The 13,803-nt window shown below is 46.5% G+C and overlaps 1 protein-coding gene and 1 long non-coding RNA gene across 2 annotated transcripts in view; one reads left to right on the forward strand and one right to left on the reverse strand.

Annotated features, from left to right (window-relative positions):
• USP3 (ubiquitin specific peptidase 3) overlaps positions 1 to 13,803 on the forward strand; it is a 222,414-nt gene that overhangs the window by 38,473 nt on the left and 170,138 nt on the right. The window lies entirely within an intron of this gene.
• Positions 1 to 13,803, reverse strand: part of LOC309654340 — a 66,048-nt gene that overhangs the window by 20,916 nt on the left and 31,329 nt on the right. The window contains exon 2 of the long non-coding RNA XR_014260165.1: positions 4,688 to 4,772. This is a non-coding gene — a long non-coding RNA (uncharacterized lncRNA). The remainder of the gene's footprint in view (positions 1 to 4,687; positions 4,773 to 13,803) is intronic.

The raw sequence follows: 13,803 nt of genomic DNA on the forward strand, positions 1-13,803 counted from the left end.
GTTCTGTTTCTCCCTCTGCCCGATCCTGCTTCCTCCCCCCTTCCTTTTGCAGGTGTTCCTAATAAACACCTTGTGCCCCAAGTTCTGGTTCAGCATCAGCTTCTGGAGAAGATGGCCTGAGACAATGATCAAAGTAGTCACTGCTGTGGGCAACCACCCAGAGCTGAATCGCACGTGGAAACTCCAGGAGACAGTGCAGAGCACGTGCCTCAGAGCGGTCCTGCCTGAGGAGTGAGGGAGCGTGGGAATTTATCTACCAACGCCCCTCAGACATGGGTGAGGGCTGCTCCTGGGGGCTGTTAAATCCAAGCCCTCTGGGCCTCCCCAAGTGGCAGCAGCCCGAGAAAGCCCTCAGGTGATGATGTGGGGTGATGGCCACAGAGAGCCAGGCCTGTGGGCAGGGAGATGGAGAGCATGGAGAGGATGTAGGAGGTTGAGACACCGACAGGCATGCTACATTCACACACAGGAATACTAAACAGCAGTGAAAAATGAATGAACTATTTGTATCGATATGGATAATTCTCACAAAAATTATATTGAGCAAAACAAGCAAGTTACAGAAATTTATAGAAAAGTTTAAAACGTACAAAACAATAGCAAATATTTTTTTTGAGAGCTATATATACATGGTAAAAGTTGAAAAAGATGATGAACGGTCAATTCAGGAGAGTCATGACCACCGACAGGGAGAGAAGGAGAGATGGGATTAGGGAGGTGTACACGGGACGTCTTAAAATAAAGCTGTATTTTAAGTGTCTTGTTTTTATACTGGATAATAGGTACACATATGACCATTACGTTATATTTTAAATTTTTTGTGTGTCTGAAAATTTTTCAAATTAAAAAATGTTAATAACCAAAGTTAAGTTTAATTAAAAGAATCCAAATGATCTGAAAGAAAGAGGTACTAGCTATTGTGAAGGAAAGGACTTTTTTTGCTTGGTTTATAACTAAAAATAGCATTAAATATCTTTTTAAATTTAAAAATGCATCTATGAAATGTGCACATGAAAATGTAATAGGTGGGACTTCCCTGGTGGCGCAGTGGTTAAGAATCCACCTGCCAATGTAGGGGACACAGGTTCAAGCCATGGTCCGGGAAGATCCCACATGCCATGGAGCAACTAAGCCCGTGCGCCACAACTACTGAAGCCTGAGCTCTAGAGCCCATGAACCACAACTACTGAGCCTGCATGCCACAACTAGTGAAGCCCATGCACCTAGAGCCCATACTCCGCAACAAGAGAAGCCACCGCAATGAGAAGCCCGCACACAGCAACGAAGACCCAGTGCAGCCAAATATATAAGTAAATTTAATTAATTAATTAATTTAAAAAAAGAAAATGTAATAAGAACTACCTTTGGAGAATAGAAATACTTTCAACTTCACACCTTCTTTATTGCTTGAACTTTTTTTAAAAACATGAGCAGAAATTGCTTTAAAGAAAAATAAAAGGACCTATGACTCTACCAGTCTAACAGCACTATTTTCATTTTCATTAATTCCTTTTCAGACTTTGCCCATACACATATATACTGTGCTTAGTCGCAATCATATTGCACATATATATATATATATTTTTTAACCCCACATTTGTTTATTTATTTATTTTTGTTTTATTTTTGGCTGTGTTGGGTCTTCGTTTCCGTGCGAGGGCTTTCTCTAGTTGTGGCAAGCGGGGGCCACTCTTCATCGCAGTGCGCGGGCCTCTCACTATCGCGGCCTCTCTTGTTGCGGAGCACAGGCTCCAGACGCGCAGGCTCAGTAGTGGCTCACGGGCCTAGTTGCTCCGCGGCATGTGGGATCTTCCCAGACCAGGGCTCGAACCCATGTCCCCTGCATTAGCAGGCAGATTCTCAACCACTGCGCCACCAGGGAAGCCCTGCACATATATTTTATAGTCTAGTATTTTCACTTAATCATGTGTGATAATATCCGTAAATGTTTCTCCATTTCTATATAGACTAAATAGTCATCATTTTAATGGCTGCATAATGTTCAGTTGTGTTGATGCACAGTGGTCCACAGCAGTTCCTTATTTTGGACATTGATGTTGCTTCTAAATTTTAGATATTGAAATAACTTCATGATAAATATACTCGTGGAGGTTTTTGTTTATGTTAAATATAACCTTAGCAGAATCCCAGGGGTGCAATTACTAAGTCAGGGGGCGTGACTGTCCGCGTGGCCTTTGCAATGTAACCCATAGAGCTTTCCCTTTGTCAATAGCTATTTACTTAAAGCCCTGGGTCCTCCCAAACGCCTAGGAATCTTCATTTTAGAAATAATCTATTTTGGGCTTGTGTTTGTTTTACTGGGTTGTGGGGAGGCTAAAGAAGACAGCTGGGAGGAGATGAGCCAACCCCAGTTTGCCCAAAGAAATGTATATTTTCTAAGTGGCACGAAGAATTTAGGAGTAAGGCAGACAACTCATTTCTTTCTTTCTTTTTTTTTTTCTTAAAAAAATATTTATTTATTTATTTGGTTGCGCCGGGTGTTAGCAGGCGGGCTCCTTAGTTTTGGCAGGCAGGCTCCGTAGTTGCAGCATGTGGGCTTCTTAGTTGTGGCATGAGAACTTTTAGTTGTGACATGCATGGGGAGTCTAGTTCCCTGACCAGGTATTGAACCTGGGCCCCCTACATTAGGAGCGCGGCCTCTTATCCACTGCGCCACCAGGGAAGTCCCCGAGACAGACCTCATTTCTAATCTTGACTGCTAGTGGCAAGATGTGTGACCTTAGCAAAGTGGCTGGCCCTCTGTAAGACTCAGTTTCTTCTCTGAAATAGAGATATCAACTGTATCTACCTCTCAGGTCTGCTCTGAGGATGAGGTGAGAAAATGCACCTCAGTGCTGGACGTAGTCCTTGGCCCATAGTGAGTGCTCTGAGGATATGAGCTGATTTTAAGATCAGCAAAAAATGTTCCTCCCAAGACTGCACCTCAAGGACACAGAGCCCAGCCCTGATGAGGCAAAGGCTGCCGAAGTTGGACCCACAAATCTTCCTGGTAGCAAAGTAGATTCCTGGATGAGGGGCTGATATTTTCAATGGCTCTGATGCTGGTGAAAATTAAGTGATTGAAGGAAGCCAGCGGGCAGGGGTAGAATGCAAAGAATCTTCTCTGGACTTGTAAGTCTGTATTATCTGTTTTAGCCCAAAATGAGAAGAAAGCGGTGTGCATTGAGCAACTATTACGTCCCAGGTGTTTTATATGCACTTTCTCCCCCAGGTCTCCCTGCAGTGATGAGGAGAACTTAGAGTCTTCTAGGTGACCTGGGCTTGATCCTAGCCCTGACCCACGAGCTGGGGAACAGCACTGAACTATATGTAATGTTTCCTAATGTGTAAAATGGGGGTGACTATCATGATGGGAAGACACCATTTCTGTAAAGCGCCTGGCACATAGGCACGCAGTGGTAGCTATAATCGGAAACTTGCCCCTGGTCGCACAGCTAGAAAGTGGCAGTGCTGACACTGGGGCCGGGTCTCCTGCCTCCAAAGCCCACAGTCTGTCACCACATCACATTTTATCTCTTTGCAAATACTATGGTCTGTGTGATACAAAATACTCAAGAAATACTTTTACGGTGATTCAAATAAAGGATTCTTCTGGGCTTTTTGTATTCTGTTCAGAGTGTTCTGTAATCATGAAATTCATCTCTCCAGTCACTTCTGAAAGTTTCCTTTCTTATACAAGAGCTTAAAAAGGATGGAGTCCCCAAAATGTAGGAAGACTTCCTTGAGATCAGAGCAGCCAGCCAGGAACAGAAATGCAGTTACCTAGAATTCTCCCCGCCTCTTCCTGGAATTACGAGACATTCACAAGAGGGGAAGCAAGTTCAGAGAAAAGGGAAACCTCATTTTAGAGCCTTGGGGATGTTCACTACACCTTGTTGAACCTGTTTGGCTAATAGATAAGGAAACTGAGGCCCAGTAAGTCACGTTGGTGACTGCTCTCGTGACATGCTTTCGTGTCTGAAACAAAATTACTAACCACCCTTGGGTTTCTGGTAACAGTGTTTAAGGTTTAGCATCAATATGAGCGATTGTATATGAGAATGTCTCTTGGTCGTGAAGTTAAATTACCACCTTTCTAAAGTAATCCTTGCCTGGACTACATTGTGGCTGGAGCAGTCCATTGCACGTGAAATGCCCATGGGCTCCACAGGCGTGCAGAGGTCTGAATTAGGGGAAAGATGCGCCACTTGTCAAGATGCAAGGGAATTTCATGTATTTCATCTTTCTGGTACCAGACTCAATACAGGGTCAAATAACTCCTCTTTGCAGTGGTCCCCATGTGAGGGGCTTGATTCATCATACTAGGTTTTTTTTTTAGCCTGTTGGACCAGAGTAGGGACTGCTTAGGAGAGGAAGTCAAGGCTTAAAGAACTGGCTCTGCCCATAGTAGGTACCTGATCTAGAAGATGGTTGTAGTAATATTTACATCCAGTCCTATGGCTTTTATACAGTCTCTAGGCTGATGCCTCCCAAAGTTGAATCTCCAACCCCAGCTTCTCCCCTGAGCTCTAGATTCGTTTATATGACTGTCTCCTGGACCTCTGCTCTTGGACGTCCAATAATCAACAGACTTCAAGCAGAACTTTCCATTCCCTGCCCCTCCAAGCCTGCTCCCCCCGCCCACCCCATCTGCCTCTTCTCTGTAACACCATCAGTTTTCACCCACCTGCTCAGGCCAAAGACCCAGGAGTGCTGACTTCTCTTCCTTTCCGTTCCACACTTAATCCATCAGCTAATTCTGCCAGCTTTCCCTGCAAAATACATGTAGAACCTGACCATTTCTCACCACATCTACTATTTCCACCTTGTCCCGACATCTTTTTTGCCAGAACCTATGAATCCCTGTATCCAAATAATGTTTTTAAATACCTAAAATAAAATAGTGAGGATTACAAAGGAAACCAATCATATTGAAATACAGTTATCAAAATATTGTAAACAATAAACTTGTGATATATTAATAGATGTGCTTTATTATTACCACATGAAATGAAAAGATCTAGTGGCAAGTCTAATAACTATTATAATTCCAAGGTAGTGTTGAATATAGACAATGTTTCTAGACCTGCAGTAACTGTATATAATGTGATATAAAAACATCTGTGATTTCTAGTGGTGTCAAAGTCACAGGCAATGCTCATATTAATGTGATTTGTTGCCTACATTGATCATTGAAGGAAAGGATAAATTTAGTTAGAGGGTAATGAAAATAAAGATATATATATATACATATATGTGTGTGTGTGTGTGTATATATATATATATATATATATATATATATACACTATCCCCCCTCTTCCCCACTCCCATCTAAGTGCATGAACTTCCTGAATTTCAGATGGGAACATCTGATCAAGTCTACACTGCCAGTGTCTCTGACCTGGAGTTTTGCAGGAGCCTTCAGGCTCCAACCTGGCCACCCTCTGTCCACCGCAGTCTACACAGCAGTCCCAGGGATCCCCTCCCTGTGTGTCATATTAGATCACTGCCCAGCTTCAAACACTCCGACAATGTCCTGTCACCAAAAATAAAACCCGAAGTTCTCAACACAGCCAGCGCGGCCCTACGTGATCCAGGCCCTGGCTGTCTCTCTTCTACAAGAACAGGGCACCAGGCCGGAGGAAGGCCTGTGGGTGCCGAGCCCACCTCCTTGGAAGGCATCAACGAATCTGCTCTCACAGCACACTCCCGGGGCTCAGCTCCCACCCCAGACTGAGGGCCCCCTCCCACGGCCCACGGTGCTCCCCACAAGAGGCGTGTTGGGAAACACCTTTCCAGAAGGGTACTAGCTTAGTCCATTTGGGCTGCTGTAACAGGATACCACAGCCTGGGGGGCTTCTAAACAACACACTCTTATTTCTCAAAAGTTCTGGAGGCTGGAAGTCCAAGATCAAGGTGCCAGCATGGTCGTGATCTGGTGAGGGCCCTCCTGTTCATGGCCGGCAATTTCTCACGTGTCCTTGCATGGAGGAAGGGGCAAGCAAGATCTCTAGGGCATAAGCTCAACCGTGAGAGCTCTACCCTCATGACCTAATGACCTCCCGAAGGCCCCACCCCCTAATACCATCACCTTAGGGGTTGGAACATCAACATGTGAATTTTAGGGAGACGTAAACATTCAGACCATAGCAGGTGCTACTGCCCGTAAGCAGCAGTGTTCTGCTTCTCCTCCCGTAACTGACTCTGGAATGGGCTTGGAAGGCCGTTCTGGTCTTGGCCCGGTTCTGGGCCTTGTTCTCTCCGGGTCTGACTCACCTGATCTCTCAACTTTAGGTCTCTGCAGAGCCCTGACCACCTCCAACTCCCTCCACCCGTCGTGCTGCCTGTGCCCAGGTCCCCTAGGGAGCCGCCTGAAGGGCCAGCCTGTCGGCCCCAGGAGAAACCAGCCCTCCCCTTTAATGGCCTCCTACATCTTGAAGCAAATAAAGGCAATGATCTAGCCCAAGTCCCAGCCTGATTCACCAGTTTCAGTTCCCAGTTGTTGAAATTTCCTTTCCAGGGCTCTCAGGAACCAGGGCTGTATGGAGTGGTTGGGTGGGGCTGGCCCTGGGCCGTGTGGAGTCATAGATCAGGATCTGGGGTGAAGCTGGGCATCTTCAAACAGGGCCGGGCTGAGGGGTAGATACTAGGCCAAACAACAGGCCTGCCCCAGCTCAGACCACCTTAACATAAAAAGGTGACAGTACCGACAGAGGCCACAGACCATATACCTCAGCATTTGAAAGTGATAAATCAAGCTAACAAAACGTGAATTAAAATATGTTCTGTCCTCCTACCTTGACAAATATACCTTCATAACAAGAAGGCAAGCCAGGCTCAGATTTAGGATGTTTACCCTCCTCAAAGTTTGAAGTCCACATAGGGCAGCACGGCCCCCAACCCCCAACCTGTAGGTCCCCCTGCCCTGTTCTCCTTCCACTCCCAGCTCTGTCTCCCACCATGCGGGACCTTAGGTGAGTGCACCTCCACACCCCGCCCTGCACACACACAGCACCCTCGCCCCCGCCAACGCAAGCCGCTGCCCTCAGCCCCCTCCCAGCCAGAGGTAAGCATAGCAGCTGTGCAATCTGAAAAACAGGTCATGCAGGCCCTGCAGTTGCACTTGGAGACCCTTGGGCAGGGAATTTGGGAGTTCCTGGTACCCTGAGGATGGTCTAGTAGGGAGGCGCAGGTTCCCGGGGGGCATAGCCACTTGGCCCCATGAACTTCTCAGCCCACGGGAAGGGGAAGGACCAGAGCAGTCCCATAAAGTGTAAGGCCCAGGATGAGTGCCCTCTTCCCCAGGTCTAAGGGCAGTCCGTCCCTGAGCCCACAGCTGAGCAGGCAGACCTGGGAGGGTACTGGAGAATGGAGCCTAGAGAGCTTGCCCCGTGCAGGGAAAAGGACGTGAAAATCTGTTCAGAGGGTGCTAGGGACAGAGCTGCTAAAGCTTCAGAGGCAAATCCAGCTCATTTTTGGCTGTTTCCGAAAACCTGCCCTTAAAGATTTTGCTCTCATTGAGGACCTAAAAAAGAATCCCCTGAAAATATTGGATTGGCCAAAAAGTTCTTACAGAAAAACCCAAGCAGGATGTATGTATATGTATAGCTGATTCACTTTGTTACACAGCAGAAACTAACCACACCATTGTAAAGCAATTATACTCCAATAAAGATGTTTAAAAAAAAAAAAAAAGAAAAACCCAAACAAACTTTTGGGCCAACCTAATAGTTTCAGAACATTCTGTTGTAAAAATTCTAGTATGTTGGTGAAAAATAAGTTTTGTTGCTTGATGATTTCACCTTTCATAAAATATTCTATCCATCCAATCTAAAAATCAGAGCAGGGTATTTAAAACTCTTTCAATAAACACAGGCAAGAACAATGAACCTCGAATTGTTGTTGTTAATCTTTTTTTTAATTGAAGTATTATTGATTTACAATGTTTCAGGTGTACAGCAAAGTGATTCAGTTTTATATATATATATATATATATATTCTTTTTCATTATGGTTTATTACAGGATATTGAATATAGTTCCCTATGCTATACAGTAGGTCCTTGTTGTTTATCTATTTTATATGTAGTAGTGTGTATCTGTAGTAGTGTGTAACCCCAGATTCCTAATTTATCCCTCCCCGCCCTTACCCCTTTGGTAAGCATAAGTTTGTTTTCTATGTCTGTGAGTCTATTTTGGCATTGATGTTAACCTTGTTTTTAAATTATGACCAGTTCAAGGGAGAAATACCAAGGGAAATGGGAATAAAAAGTTAAAGTAATTTTGAAAAAATACGTGAAGTGGGATAAATATAGGAAGAAACAGAGATGTATGCATAGACTATGAGAAAAAGAAGCACAAAAGACCTATATACACAAATGAATATTCTTACACTGGTGCCTTTTAAGACACTGTTGCTAAAGATTTTAAAACCATGTTGCATTTTTACAACCAGAGGCACCAATAGCCACATCATCCCTCATCTCTGAGTACTTGCCCTGTGAGTTGTATGAACTTGTGTGACAGGTTTCTGGTTTCTCAACCCTTTCTAGAACTGTCTGGGCATGAACCTCTAGCCCCACATCATGGAGGTGGTTCATCTTATTTCATAGTCACATAAAAGCATTAAGCAGGTGATAGGAGTTAGGCATCTAAATCAGCAGGACTCTCTTTTGCCCCTATAACAATCTGTCATCCATAGTAACTAATTTTTAGATAGGACTGGAACTTTTTTTTTTTTAAATAAGTTTATTTATTTATTTATTTTTGGCTGCATTGGGTCTTCGTTGCTGTGCACGGGCTTTCCCTAGTTGTGGCGAGCGGGGGCTACTCTTCGTTGTGGTGCATGGGCTTCTCATCGCGGTGTCTTCTCGTTGCGGAGCATGGGCGATAGGCACACGGGCTTCAGTAGTTGTGGCACGAGGGCTCAGTAGTTGTGGCTCACGGGCTGTAGAGCGCAGGCTCAGTAGTTGTGGCGCATGGGCTTAGTTGCTCTGCGGCATGTGGGATCTTCCCGGACCAGGGCTCGAACCTGTGTCCCCTGCATTGGCAGGCGGATTCTTAACCACTGCGCCACCAGGGAAGTCCCTGGACTGGAACTTTTTAACACGTGACATCATACTCTCTCTATTGGTCCTCCCTATAGCCCTATAGCCAAGGGCAATTGCCCATCCTTGAGATACAGATAAAGAAACTGAAGAAGAGAACAGTGAAGCTGCTTGCCTGGGGTCTGAGAGCAAGTTAGTTACTGGCAGAGCCAGGACAGAAACCAGGAAGCTCCCAGGTCTCTGCCTCCTGGTGCTGTGGGCTCGCCCCTTTGCCTGACACCCTCCCTCCCCATCCTCCCCCTTCCCCTCCTGCTGTCAGTGGAGAAGAGCTCAGGGTATCCGACAGCCACATGCCTTGGGTGTGGATGCCCAACAGTGACAACAGGGAGACATCATTCTGGGCTCTTCTGATGAGGGGGTGTGAGTGTAACCGTCTGTATGTGGCAGGGGAGGACCTAAGAGGCAGCTCTGGGAGGACCTGTTTCCAAGAAGCAGAGAAAAAAACGGGTCCAATGGTGCTTTGAAATTAAACACATGACATCCAGGTGGGCTGAATATGCAAACAAAATAATAGCCATGCTTTAGGAAATCACCATCCTCGCCATGTCTGAAGACACTGGACCAGATTAAAAGGGAAAGAGGGAGGGAAGGGGCAAACCAAGGAGGCCAAGCTACTGCTTTGAGCCAGGATTGCCCCTGAAGAGAGGCACCAGGCCACCGTTCTTAGCTGCAGCTAACTGTGCCTGCTGGATGAGCCACAAGTAACTCAAGAGGAGGCCTTAAAAGAGAGCTTAATAAATGCGTGTCGGGGGCTTCCCTGGTGGCGCAGTGGTTGAGAGTCCGCCTGCCAATGCAGGGCATACGGGTTCGAGCCCTGGTCTGGGAAGATCCCACATGCCACGGAGCAACTGGGCCCGTGAGCCACAACTACTGAGCCTGCACGTCTGGAGCCTGTGCTCCGCAACAAGAGAGGCCGTGATAGTGAGAGGCCCGCGCACCGTGATGAAGAGTGGCCCCCGCTCGCCGCAACTAGAGAAAGCCCTCGCACAGAATCGAAGACCCAACACAGCTAAAAATAAATAAAGTAATAAAAAATAAAAATAAAAATAAATAAATAAATGCGTGTCGGGTGGGAGAATAACTGCCGGGTGGCCTGATGGATGGCGGGAGGGACCAGAATGAAGGGTCAGTGCTTTGCCATCAGTGTTTCCACAGGCAGAGGGATCTGGCTGCACTTGCTCATCTGTATCTCTGGAACTGCTTTTTCAGGTTGGGATATTGGATTCTGCCTTTAACCAAATTTTTTAATTTTTATTTTTAAATTGAAGTGGGAATTGAATAACAGCAGCTGAAATCCGGTGAAGAAACTCCCTCAATGCAGCTGGGTGAATGAAGTCATCTGACCTCTAATCTCTCTCCAAACCCTCCTATCCCCCAGCAGCCCAGAAAGAGTCCAGACTGTTCTCACGAGTCCTCTTCGGGGAAAATTCATCCTCCCTCTGAGGTCATATTTACAGAACCTTAGTCACCTGGCAGGTCATACCTGCCTTGGCAGCTCTGAAAAGCTACAGACATTAGGGTGGGGAGCCCACCAGTTAAAAACCACATCTAAAAAAAAAAAAAAAAAAAAAGCCACATCTACACCTTTGTTTGATTTTATCTAGCCCTTGACAAGAAGTTACAAAAATATCGACCTCTGACTTGGGTGTCATGGGCCTTTGTTGTTTAGTTTGAAGAGTACTTTTGTCCATGTGGCAGAAGAAGAGTACTGGTCTTGGAGTCAGAAAACCTGGGCTCTGTTCCCAGGTGAGACATTTCATCCATTTGAACCTGAGTTTCCTTATTCGTAAAATGATGTGATTCTCTAAACAGTTAACGCACCTGAGCATTCTCTTCAGATGTCGACTACTAGTTATAATAATACTTATTGAATGCCTTCTAGATGCCAGGCACTGTTCCGAGAGCTTTACATGAATCAACTCATTTCGTCTTCGTAACATCACTGTGAAGGGGTGGGGCATTGTCACATTACCCTAATTTCTAGATAAGGGAACCGGGATGCCAGCCCAAGGCCACTCACCCAGGAAGTGGAAGCCTTCAGATACAAGCCAGATAGTCTGGCTGCAGAGCCTGCCCTGCACGTACTATACACATGCTTATGAGTATCACCGCCATTACTGTCTGACTGTAACTTAGTCAAGCCTGTTGGTACTGGAGGGGGTAGCTGGGTGGCATTAACATTGACATCACCACCAAAGGCTGATTTCAAAACTTGTACAAAGCCCACCCTTATTGCTTGTATTTGTATTTGCTGAAACCATTGATAGAGATGTTTCTGTAGGTTGGTGGCCCACGAGGTTGTCAGAGAAAAGGAAACTGAGGTTCAAAGAGGTGAAGAGCCTTAGACCATGGTCACCCGGCCAGGGAACAGCACTTGTGGGATTCCAACCAAGTCCCCAGAACCCCTGCCTCTGCCCTCACATCTGGGCACCTCTTCTTGTCTGTGCATTCCCACTTAGATCCTGAGCTCAGGCAGGCTGGACACTGGGACAAAGTGAGGGACGCACTTTTCTCCTGTTACCGGGGTTCTACATGAATAGAAAGCAATAGTTTAATGAGATGGGTGTGGTGAGGCAAAGAGATCATTTTGGAGCATGGGGTACTGTCTGGGAAAGGAAGGCAGGGACAGGACTCAACAGTGGGGTCAGGGTAGGGGGCTGTGCAGTGATCAGAGGGCAGCACAGGACACCAGAGGCAAACCTGCCCTACTCCGCAGGCTTCCCTCAGGCCAGCCTGGTGTTGAGAAGAGGTTTGAAATGAACGTGTTTACCCCACCATGGCCCTGCCACGTGGCTCCTCTCCCCAAGGGAGTGTGTCCCTGGTACACATAGCACAAGTGGTGCCTCAGGTGGAATCTGGTCTCTGGGCTTACCTTGGTATGTCTGCAGGTTCCATCTTCTCTGCTTTAGAAAGCTAGAAACACACTTTTCTTTGAATGGGCAAGTCCCACCCACACTATTTAAAAATAAGAGTGGGCAAGAACAGCAAGCTGGGCTCCCAAACACCATTGTTTTTCATCCTGGCCCCAAAATCCAGGGGGATGATTGCCAAAGGCTCTTTCAGTTGCCTAAACGTGATGTCCACCTCAGACCATCCAAAGATGTTGTTCAGAATAGCCCCAGACAGGAGCCCGGGGCGTTTTGAGCAACTCAGGAGCTCAACTGAGTCACAGCTTTGACTGTGGTCAAGACTGTTTTTTTTTTAGGTCAAGACTGTTCATCTAAATAAGGCACAAGAAAAGCTGGTGTTTTAAGCCATTGGAACAAGATGAAAATAGCTCCCCAGCCTCCGTCTCCCTCACTTTTCCACCTCCGACACCTGACACAGAAGTCACCGGGCCCGCAGCCAGGGCTCCATAATCCAAACCGTGGTGAAGGGGATACCCTCCAAGGAGGCTCCCCTGTTAGCTCTGGATCCACAAGAGAGGACGAGCCTTGGACCGCTGGACCTTGCTTGGCCTTCAGATCCAAACATCTGAGACGTGAAAGACAGAATGTGTAGGGCTCTGATCACCCCCTATGAGGGCATCAGCTGACCAAACTGAATGACGTGCCATCAGCCATGGGCTGTGTCTGGCCAATGAGCAAAAGTAGCTGCCTTTTCTGGAGCATATGCGCAGCAGAGATTTACATTAGACGCGCATTGCTAACGTCAGGTTGGAAAGAGCAGCCACCCTGAGGAGAGGAACAAATTGCAGACGGGCAGTGACTGTACTCATCAAACTCCATTAAACTGTGGGCCCCATGAGGACAGAGCCACATCTACCCCGTTCACTGTCCTCCCCAACACTCAGTGCCCGGCCCATAGTAGTAAATAGTAAATAGAAGCTGTAAATAGTTACTGAGTGGACTCAATCTCTCCTCTTGTAGCTACTGGAATCAGTGTGCTTTCTTGGAATTATCAGACATTTCAGACCCAGCTCTGTTGAATACCTTTAGTCCACAGTTTCTTTGATTGTAAAATGAGTATAAGGCTCCCCTGCCTTTCTTCCAAGGTTACTGCATTGAATACGGGAAGTGCTTTGAAAACTAAAGCAGGGACTTCCCCGGCGGTCCAGTGGTTAAGACTCCACGCTTCTGCTGCAGGGGGCGCGGGTTGGATCGCTGGTCGGGGAACTAAGATCCCACATGTTGCACAGCACAGCCAAAATAAAAGAAAAGAAGGTACAGAAAACTAAAGCATCTTATACAGGTTAGAGATTACAACTATTGTTGATGGGGGATCTCTTCCCCTGAGCTCTATTGTGCCCGACTTTGAAAGCAGTCAGAACCTGAAAGTATGTCAAAGATGTGAGTTTCGGGCTTCCCTGGTGGTACAGTGGTTAAGAATCCACTTGCCAATGCAGGGGACATGGGTTCAAGCCCTCGTCCGGGAAGATCCCACATGCCACGGAGCAACTAAGCCCATGCGCCACAACTCCCGAGCCTGCGCTCTTGAGCCCGCAAGCCACAACTACTGAGCCCTCGTGCCACAGCTACTGAAGCCCGTGTGCCTAGAGCCCGTGCTCTGCAACAAGAGAAGCCACCGCAATGAGGAACCCACGCACTGCAATGAAGAGTAGCCCCCGCTCGCCGCAACTAGAGAAAGCCCGTGCGCAGCAACGAAGACCCAACACAGCCAAAAATAAATAAATAAATAAATAAATAAATAAATAAATAAATAAATAAATAAAAATAAAGTTCCCTTTAAAAAAAAAAG

Source organism: Balaenoptera physalus (assembly GCF_965194825.1).
Source record: "Balaenoptera physalus genome assembly, chromosome: 2".
NCBI classification, from domain to species: Eukaryota; Metazoa; Chordata; class Mammalia; order Artiodactyla; family Balaenopteridae; genus Balaenoptera; species Balaenoptera physalus.